The sequence below is a fragment of the Cibotium barometz genome, chromosome 24 (genome assembly GCF_041138505.1).
Source record: "Cibotium barometz isolate CiBa-2024 chromosome 24, ASM4113850v1, whole genome shotgun sequence".
Lineage (NCBI taxonomy): Eukaryota > Viridiplantae > Streptophyta > Polypodiopsida > Cyatheales > Cibotiaceae > Cibotium > Cibotium barometz.
In genome coordinates, this window is record NC_141069.1 from 3,867,061 (window position 1) to 3,878,534 (window position 11,474).

Genomic DNA, 11,474 nt, shown 5'->3' on the forward strand with positions numbered 1-11,474 from the left:
TGATTCCAATGGCATCCAATGGTATATGGAATTGATAAAAAAAACTCCTAAACTTGAGAAGCACAACTTGATCAATGGTCCATTTGAAGCATTAGCCTGCTTAATGATGATTAGACAAGGCTAATGGCAAGTTGAAGTGGCCAATATCAAGGGATTAGGGTTTCCAAATCTCAAACCCTAAATCACTTCCCAAATCAAGGAGAAATATGGAAAATGAAGAGCTAATGGAAATAGCCACTCACCAATGGTCTTCCGGAAGCTTGTATGCTTGTCAATGGTTGAAGTAAAAGCCCTATTGTTGAAGATTTGTGGCCTTCCATTTTTCAACTTTGCCTCTTCTTCGTCATACTCCATAACCACCAAAATGGCTCCAAATGATGCGTGTAACTTGATTGTGGTACATTGCTAATAAGTGCTATAAGCCATCAAAGCTCAAGAAGCCTCTCCCATGTGTTGATGGTAATCAAAAGAAACTCCTTGTCTGCTGAATTTTATCGCCAGCCTGTAGGGGTCTTTGGAACGAGAAAATCATGCCAACAAGCCCAAGAAGAGGCCTATCAAGCTCTTATGCTCATAGGTGATTGCTTGGGGTAAAGATCTTTGCATAGAGTGTCCATTTCTAGGGTTTCTTTCTTGATGGAAAAGATATGGCAAAAATAGAAAAAAATCATGCTCAACTTCTCATTCTACCCTTAAAATGGTGCTCCATGTGATTCTTGAAAAGCTCTCAACCAAAGCTGTAGGGTTAGGAAGGCATTCGACTCATGTAGCATGAGCTATGGCTATGTATACTTGAAGGAAGAAGAAAGAGATTCAAAACATGATTAATAGGTGATTAGTGCTAATTTTCCCTAAAAATTGATCCAGCCACCCCAAAATTTGGTCTGGGGTCTAAAATTTGAACCTAGTTGGTCAAAATGAACCATAATCCCTAAGGATATAATCAAATCTCAATCAAAGATCACTAATCCTTGAAGATTAAGAATTCTTGAGAAAGATCAGGATCAAGAAAATCAAGAAACAAAAAAAATCAAGAAATTTCAAAAAATCAAGAAAATTCTTGCCATGGCCAAAACATGAATAAAAAACCGAGCTTTGATACCACTGCAAGAATCTAGGGTTGGCCACTCAAAGCATGGAGTGAAAACATGGGCGTGGGTCACCATCCTAAGGCAATAGGCAAGAAGGCCATGAAAACTTGGGCATGAGCATCAAGAAGACATAGATATCTATAGAGTGAATATGATCAAAAAGATACAATGCCCATGAGCCGTATGTCTAATATAGCCCAAGGCCCCCAAAAGTACACATGTAAATGACCCTACGCCCAAGTGCCTAGGCCCCATTCCCCATGTGCATGTGCAACCAAATCTACTTCATTACATGATCTCTTCGTGATTATCTTTAATTAGTCACAATGTGATTAACTTTGCTGGTATTTTACATGCATTACATGTATTAAAGATAATCACGAACAGATCATTACATGATTGGTTCATGATTATCTTTAATTAGTCATAATGTGATTAACTTTGCTGGTATTTTACATGCATAGAACTTTAAGCTTCAAGTGTAAATTCACTCCTAATTTCACCTATATCCTCTAATCCCTTTACTGATCTTAATGTTAATGTTAATATGGATGTGATTATCTAAAGATAACATGTGTCACGACAAGCTTTCCTAACTTGGTACTTGCAATGACTACACGAGCACAGTGTTTTCTCCTCTAAATCGATGAAATTTGAAATGTTCATAGCACTCACGGGCTCCATGTATGTTGAATACACATGTGAATGTGGGTTTAAATGAGGGGGAGGTGGAGACTCTTTTCTATTCAATGCATGGTCTGGTTGGTATATTATAATTTTAAATGGAAAGGTGTGGAGATGCCAAAGAGTGTAAATTTTGAATGAGAATTTGCATGTTGAAGTGACAGATAGCAGGAGTGGAAATAAACATTGAAATTTAAAAAAAGTTTTGCGATGCTTTTTTCGACAAATTTATCAAAACGAATATTTCTACGCTTATTTTGACTCTAGGGATTTTTAAACAGAACCACACCGGGTCACTTTATCACGTTTTCGTGTTTTTGCAGGTTGTAGAGAACATAGGCTTATTTCGTCTATATTCTCTCCTCTCTACACCTCCCCCAATCCCTTAGGATTGAAGCTAAGACCTTCCCTCAACTCTTGCTTCTAATTTTGTGTAAGTGTGTGTGGTCTTTCAAAATTGTGCTAACATGTTTTTTGTTTGTTTGTTTTTGCAAGCTCACAAGTTCTCCTTGGTCTCTCACAAGGCAAGCCCTCCCTTAAGACTCTCGCTAGTAGGTAGCCTTTCTCCTTTGCCCTTGCTTTTGATTGTGTGTGTGTGTGTGTGTGTGTGTGTGTGTGTGTGTGTGTGTGTGTGTGTGTGTGTGTGTGTGGTGTGTGGGGTGTGTGTGTGTGATTTCACTACTTGCTAATATGTATTGTTTGTATTTTTTTTGTAGGGTTTTCACTCATTTTCTCTCGAGGGATTTAAATGTTGGTGTCATGACTCCTCTCACATTCGAGGAGTTCAACCCATTACTTCAAGATAAGAAGATGAGGATGCAGAGTCGCCATGGTACCAGGCTTTCTCCATTAACACAACGAAGAAGGGTAAGGATGACAACCCTAGCACCATCCAAAACCTCTTTGGGCATCCTCATCGAAGTGCACAAGTTATTAATCCCCTCCAAGGATATATACCAAAGTCAAAATAATCTGAGAAATTAGGGATTTTTGACATCCCTCCTAGCTTATAATCAGTTGATCGCACAGCTGAGGACAATCTAAGTGATATCCATGCCTGGAAATTTCCTTAGGCTCTGAGAATCTTCATAGGCCCTTAACCTTGTTTATTATAATCCAAGAGTAACTCCTTAAGCGGTAATACCCTTAGATAGTGAGATGAGCAAGATTTGAGGAGAGAACAGTCATGCTAATCGTGCAGCCATCTCGTGAGATGTTTGATTCTTGTGAGAAACACCACCATCATTTTACCGTCATTTAGTTTCTCTTGTTGTAGATTTTTGAGATTTTGGATCCTTGAGAGATTTGTGGTCTCGTACTAGCTCTGCAAACAAGGTCCATGCTTCTGCATACTATGGACACATGTCGAGCCATGGCCAGCACACTTTCTTCCACGGATGAAACATAGAGCATTTGAATCCCTTCATCTCTAAGCTTAGACATGGTCAACTGTGTTAGGGTTATCGTCTCTAAGCATGGACAAGGTGGGAAGCAAGTAGTAAAGGTGACCTGTCTGCATCCATTTCTAGTGCGGGTGAACATCAATGCTAATGATGGTGTCCAGAGCTCATAAGAGGAAAGAATAGCCTTAACCTTGAAATTCCAAAAAGGATAATTGATGCTGTTAAGCATCAATTAGCATCGAAGGGTAGCATCGAAGGGTGGTGGGCAGGATAATTGATGCTGTTAAGCTTTCCATTAGCATCGAAGGGTAGCATCGAAGGGTGGTGGGCAGGATCTTGTGGAAGATGTCATTTCTCTAAGGGACTACTAGATAAAGAAATTTGGTATTGAGCTGGAGCTCTCATACAATGTAAGAGGATACAAGGTGTAGTGCATACAAGAGAATACTCACAAGAAGTAGGATCTTTCATAGCATAAAAATTTAAAACTTAAATTGCACACAATAATAGAGATAGAGAAGAATAATGTATTACTGAAGTGATACAATAGATGGCAAAGCCCCACACTCCTGTGCTCTTATGAAGGGAGCTTTAATGGCTAATCTTAAACTGCTAAGATGGAGGCTGTATGCTAGTAGACGCTAGGGATTAAACTCACACTGATGATTGATGAACTGTGTGGAGAAGGACCTAGTCATGTATCTTCATAAGCATATATACACGGTGCAAATGCCATGACCGTGTAGGTCCACGGTCATAGTTGGTGCCACCATCTATAGTGGAGACTCATCCCATGAAGATGCACTACCCCACTGCCCATGACCATTGTGAGATTATCTTAGGCCGTGTTTGGGCCTCGTAATGTCAGGATAGAGTGTCCAAGAGTAAAGTCTACCTACTCCATGTGGGGATGGTTTTGAGATAATAGTCCAGGTAGTGTAGCATATAGCCTATTTGGTAGTGTACCAAATGTAATCCAAGTCATCTCTAAATAATCTAGCCTCCTAGGCCACCTTCTTGTGTGAATATTTGGCATCCAAGCTACTCACATGATGGGGCCTATATAAACATGAGCTAGTATGTGCTTGGACAATACAGTGTGAGGGTGGAGCATTGATATCTAACATTATTATCACTTGAGTCTGCTCTTTTTCACATCTTTTCACCAATTTAATAACCTACACATTTCCAAATTGGGTTTTTTAATCCTTTAACTACTATCATCACAATAGTCTACCACTTACCAATTTACATTCACCAAGTACCAAATAATCTTAGAACAAATACACCACACAAAACCATTTATGTAGAGAGTTTGTGCCTCTTCTTAAATTTGAGAGAACAACATATATTTTCTCACTCGAAAAAGAAAATTAATACTAGGCCGATATTTTAACAATATGTAGATCTCATAATGCTTATACTTTTGACAAGGAAAAGTACAAGGCATAGCTAGTCATCAAAGGTGTTGTGATATTACGACTCTCCTAGCTTGATCAACCACAATGCACACTATCCTAGTTTAGAAATGTAGAGACCAACTGGATGTTAGATCTTGTTTGCACAATAGGAACTGACCAAGCACAATTTACATAAGTTATTTATAGAGTTGATTTCCACCCTAACTACACACCAACACTTCATTGTATTTGATTCTATGGTGCAACATGTGTTTATGTTTTGTGCTATGAAAGATCAAATTCTTGCAAGTATTGCAAGTTTACGCTATTGCAAGATCAAATTCTTGCAAGTGTTGCATGTACTCCCTGTATACACTGCACATTTCATTGTTCGAATCCAAGTTATATGTCAAATTTGTATTGTTTTGATGTTAAAAACATTATGGGAAAAGTCCCCAATACTTTTTGTGATTAAAATATTTAGTTTAGATATAGTTCTTATATGAGGAAGAAGCAAACCAGCGTTACACTCTTGTTAACATAGGCTAAGTAAATCATGTGAGGTGTTAAAGCTTAGGAGGATTCTACATGATATGGGAGAAATGAAGGAGCACCCTCAAAATCACAATTAAAGGAACATGACAATTGCTTGGAATCGCTATTTATGCTTACAAACAACACTATGGGAAAAAGTCCTCAATACCTTTTGTAATTAAAATACTTGGTTTAGGATGTAGTTCTTATATATGAGGAAGAAGAAAACCAAAGTTGCACTCTTGTTAACATACACTGTAAAAAGATGTAACATACACTGTAAAAAGATGCTTGCTCTCCAACATATGTGTTATTGCTTAGGACTCTACATGATATGGGAGCAATGTAGGAGCACCCTCAAAGTCACAGTTAAAGTAACATGATAATTGCTTGGAATTGCAATTTATGATTACAAAAGAACACATTGAGACTTTCATTATTAGGCAATGGACACATTGAGACTATCAAGTCAACAAATGGCAAGAAAAAGCCTTACATTTAACACTTGCCAGTCTTAGCAATATCATAAGGCCTCTAGGACCTAGAGGATCAAACACAATTTACATAATTTATTTATAGAGTCAATTTCTACCCCAACCACACCCCAATATTTCATTGTATTTGATTCTATGATGCAACATGGGTTTAAATTTTGTGCTATGAAAGATCAAAATACTTGCGCGAGTATTACATGTACTACATATATACATTGCACATTTTATTGTTTTACTGATATGTCAACTTTGTATTTCTTTATGTTAAAAATGCATGTCCACATCAAGTAGCAATTGGCTCTCCTGAGCATGACTACTCTTAGTAAACATGATCATGGTGGTTTTTAGATGGAGCTTTTGTTATCCCTTTAAATAAGGGGTGCATTGTTCTTCCATGTTCATCAGAATCTCTTCTTGTCTATGGACCACCTACTAGCTATTTTGAAGCATATCAAGAGAAGTAAAGCAGTTATGATTGTTGAGAAAATTTTAAAATTAATCACACAATTTGATAAATTAGTTAGATCTAATCCAAAGCTACACATCATTGTGACCAATATTCTGGAAATAAAGGAGAGAGAGAGAGAGAGAGATAAGCTTTTTAACATCGTAAGGAACAATCCCAAGAGACCAAATATGATCTATCCCAACGGGAGTGAGATTCGAACACGTGACGTGTTGAATAACAATTCCATGAGCTAAACAATATACCACACTTGGGTGATAGGGGAGAGAGAGAGAGAGAGAGCGCTCATTAGGAACACCCACACAATCACTTGCATCCCCTACACACAAAAACGAAACATATGTTGAGGTCTAAACTACTCATCCCATGTGTGTAGATAACTTTCTCAAGTCCTCCACTCTTCCTCAAAGAAGACACCTAAAATGAAGTAAACTTACATAGATCACTAAACAAGCATCACTCTAGCCCAAAGAAGACACATAAAATGAAGTAAACTTACATAAGATCACTAAACAAGCATCACTATTGCTCAAAGAAGACACTTAAAATGAATTAAACTTGCATAAGATCACTCTTGCTCAAACAAGACACTTAACACTTGCATAAGATCACTCCAAGCCTCCATCACTCTTTCTCAAAAGAAGACACTTAAAATGAACTAAACTTACATAAGATCACTAAACAAGCATCCTAAACAGAAATGCCATCACTAATTAAGAACCTAAGGAGGCATAAAGTACAAGAGGGAAAGAGGGGAGAGCATAATTAAGAGCATAAGGAGGAATAATGCATAAGAGGGAAAGAGGGGAGAGCATAATGGAAAAGGGGAAGACAAGGCAAGCCAATAGCCAAAACCAAGTGTTGATGTGTTGTGTTCCATATCCAAGGTATCCAATTTATACAAAAAGATAGGGATAAGGCTTCCACCCTCCTAATCCTAACCCTAACACTTGGCCATCCACATTAGGCCATATTTTCTCCTACAAAAGCACTAACCATAGTCCAAAAAGCATACAAATGTGCTCCAAAATCCTAATAAAAGGGAAATTAATGTGGCCATCTACAGTTATCCCACTACTTAAACCGTTCACCATCCCAATGAACACCTAATTAATAACTAGTTGTAGATATATATTAAGATCGCTAAACAAGCATCCTAAACACTAATCTCATCACTAATTAAGAGATTAAAGTTGCATAAAGCACAAGAGGGAGAGAGGGGAGAGCATGATGGGAAAGGGGAAGACACAATTGCATTTTTTTGTCTTGTCTAATGTGATGGCTATAGAATACGATTACGAATGTGGCCAAGTCCTTTGGATACCAAGAATATTTTACTTTGTTTTATTTTTGGCTTTTGTATCACTTTTACTTATTGTGAGAGTGAATACTTTTCTATGTAAGAAAGAATCACAATATATACTACTTATAAGCTTTATTTATTGGAATGACTTGTCATCATGGGCAACAATTTTTTATTGAAAGTGACATGTCATGCTCCATGAAGAAAATGATTCTTTAATTGTCAATACATCACTCAAGTGTCAATTCAATGGTTTTACTAAAAATGGCACCTATATTTCCACCTATTGTCACAAAGGGAGAGGCAAACACACACACACACACACACACACACACACACACATATATATATATATAGAGAGAGAGAGAGAGAGAGGGAGGGGCCGATTCTCTGAGGTGCGAAGTAGGTGGCCACCTATTGTCACAAAGGGAGAGGCAAACATATACATATACATATACATATATATATATATATATATATATATATATATATATATATATATATATATATATTGAGAGAGAGAAGAGAGCGCTACCGATTCCTAGGGATGCAAAGTAGGAGAGAGAAAGAGAAAGACAGGGCCTAGTGCATGCCATGTGAGCAACTACATCAATAAGCTAGATTCAATACATAAGCCGTTATGTACACATAAATAATGAATGTGTGTGTGTGTGTGTAGATTGGCAAATAAGCATGGCATTATTTGCCAATGGCATTTTGCATGTCATATCTTTCATAATTGGTCCATTGGTAGGATAACTTCAGGTTTCACAAATTATATTAACACATGATACAATATCTAACTCATGACTCATAAATATAACTTGTGGCACATAATGCAACATAAGGATATGTTCTCAAGAGAAGAGAAGAATTGTTTTTCCGTCACAAGAAACTATCCCGACAAAAGCTGGATTCGAACTCAAGTGGATCCACGCCTCTTTTCACATGGGCGGCAGAAGGGCGAGAGAGACTTCATACTATCTAAAGTAATCATTGGAAGAGGGTCTTGCACATGTCAAGTAACAGATACAAGTAACAAGAGTACCACAGAACTTTAGAAGGGTCCGTGGGGCCTTGACACCTGTGATTCTCCACGCACCAATAATAGAGATGTGAGCTGTTTGCCATAGCTAGAATTGAGGTTCATGTAGACGATATACAATCTCCTGCCCTACTAAATGAAGTTCTGAGATGCATTAATTTAATGGCTCGAAGACTACTACTAGTCTCGTAACACCCCCAAGAATCCCCACACAGGACTCCTTGAATTCAAAAGAAAAGATGGGACTCAAAAGAACAGAAAATAAAAGAAAAGATGAGATGGACAACTTCTTCTTCTGTTGTTCCCATGCTGCCCATACCTATAGTCCCAGTAGATGTGAGCTTACAATTTAAAAAATGCACTCCATTTTCCTGCTTATATGCAGTAATGAAGCATTACATTTGGCACAATCACAGTTTTCAAAATACAATTGCTGATGAACGAACTAAAAAAGGCAAGGCTAGATACAGTATTTCACATAGCCCCAAGACCAAAGGATTCACATCCTTGCTAGAAAGAAACCAACCAACCAACCATGCTTGGGGTGAGACTAATCTGGTGGATTATCATGGCAGAACAATCACAACCAAGCTTCACATCCGCCCAAAATGAAGTCAAACACTAAATACATCTAGAGGCAAGTTAAGACCCAAGGATGCAAGGCTGGAGCGAAAGAAGCTGCTTGACGAGGGGTTAGGAGGGTAAACGAATCACCTGTATGAGCTTTCGTCCTCTGCAGCACACATGGCGAAGAAGCGTTTCTCTAGCCGTGTGCGAGACCCCGGCTAAAAACACACATGGCAAAGCCCTGCGGGCGGTGGAGAATGCACTCTGTGTGGAAGGCATCATGATGGTGTGTGCTACATTTCCATCTTGTCGGTGGACTACAACAATTCAGTCTGTGGTGCTGCACACTGGCAAGGAGAATGTCCGGGCATGATGGTGGGCTAGAAATCTGTCTGCTGCCGAAACACCATCTCTGTCTCCATGTCCAGAGCCGCCATTACTCCCCTACACCACTTTCCCCCCTGCTTTCGGCAAGCCTCCAACGGTTTCAGCATGACCATCATCATCTCAAGCTCCCGAGCATCTACAGTACCCCATCTCAACTTCCATCTTCTGGGGCGGTGACCTAGCAAGCAACATAGCCATGGCCGCTTCTGCTAATGATGGCTTCACCATCGCCATAGCCATCCTCACCTCAGAGCTTGACTGTGCCGGATCAGATTCTGCGGGATCCTTCCTCTCTTCTGGTCTTGCCATAGCCAGAGCTTCGATCATCACCATTTCCATCTCCATTTCCATCTCATCCAATGGCCCCTTCAACAGTTTCTATGCTTCTCTCTGAGAGGTCAGCTTTTGTAAGCTTGCCGTAGCCGTGTCTGTGCAAGCGTGTGACGCCGGCCTTTCAACGTGTGGGAAACTTGGCGGCATACAGGGACGCGAGGGTGTGATTAATAATGACTTTATTAGAATTTCCTGCGGAGATTGTAAGGCTATGGCCCCCACTTCCATTCCCAAACTTACAAGGATCACTATAGCTAGGGTGTGACTAATATTAGCAGATTAATGGGCTATGTATCTTAATTCTAGATTAAGGCGCCTAATTTGGAGGATCGATATGAATAAATAAGTATCTTCGTAGATTTGAGGGCCATACTTGTAAATTGTACCCTCCACATGCAATATCTTTAAGCTCACAACAATGGTGGTGCAACTTGCAAGCTTAATCATATCGAGTGGTGGGGGGACACAGGTGGGAAGATTCAAGAGGAATGGAAGGACATTTAGATAGGTGATTCCCCCCTTTATTTCTGGGGAGACACACACATACACGCACACACGTGTACACATAGGTAGCACTATCGGAGCGTGACTCATTTTTGTGTTCATCCACATTAAGAACTCCTTCACTCTGGTCTCAATTTTGCACAAAATTAGCATGAGCTTTGAAAGCAAATAAAAGCAATATGTTGAATCATTTAAAACTAAGGCTAAATTGTAAAAAATATGAGTACAAAAGTTTTAAAGGAGTAGTCCCAATTTGCCATGCAAAGTAACAAGGACTCTATAGGGACTTAGAAGTGACATTTTGATTTCAACAAAATCCAAAGAACTACAACAGAAAGGTAAACAAAATCCAAAGAACTACAACAAAAAGAAAAACAACAAGAACAATAGAAACATGGAGATCCAAGTCGTTCAATTTGGACAAGGACAATAGAAGCATTGGTCAATGATATCAGAATTTGGAATCTTGAAATTTGGATACAATACAATCAAAGGCACACTTTCGGAAATTGGCGCACCTATGGCTTACATCCATTCCCATCTTACTAGTTCTATACTTAGAACTGTAGTACAAGGGCATATATAATGATAGCATCATGGCCAATACAATGATGAGTGCATCTCTCTCTCTCTCTCTCTCTCTCTCTCTCTCTCTCTCTCTCTCTCTCTCTCTCTCACACACACACACACACACACACACACACACACGACTAAAATGTAAGTTATCCATTTATCCCATCTTCTTAGAATTAGTTAATTGAATATTAACTTTGTTAACTCCCTCCTTTTGTAGATGTATTTTACAATATTTTCAATTGTTTAAATGGCATGATCATGAAATCTTTCATTTGAATCTCTAAAAGTTCTTAATGATTTAAAATTCATTACATTGAGGTCCTTACCTTTATAGATTTTGTACACTTAAAATAGACGAGCGAGGCATGATTCTTATACTAAGGCAAGATACAAAAGCCATGGATTTGAGAAATATATTATGTATTTGTGAGTGGCTAATATTTGGGATCATTCTTTGAATGAATATGCAAAGAAAAAGAAATACACATCTTCATCTACTAGTAAACTTAAGAGAGATGCAAAAAAACACCTTGCGTAAAACACAATTCATTAATCTAATTACTTGTTTAAGGAGTCACTGCAAAATTTAACTAGATTTTTCCTATTTTATTTTTAATGCATTCATTTATTCACTACTTTTTTGACTTTCTTGCATTATTTCTCCTAATTTTCTTTTGGTATAATTCC

At 38.4% G+C, this 11,474-nt stretch overlaps 1 pseudogene; it reads right to left on the reverse strand.

Moving 5' to 3' along the window:
- Window positions 1-8,683: 8,683 nt before the first annotated feature.
- LOC147624820 (uncharacterized) lies at window positions 8,684-9,853 on the reverse strand (annotated as a pseudogene).
- Between the last annotated feature and the right edge of the window lie 1,621 nt (window positions 9,854-11,474).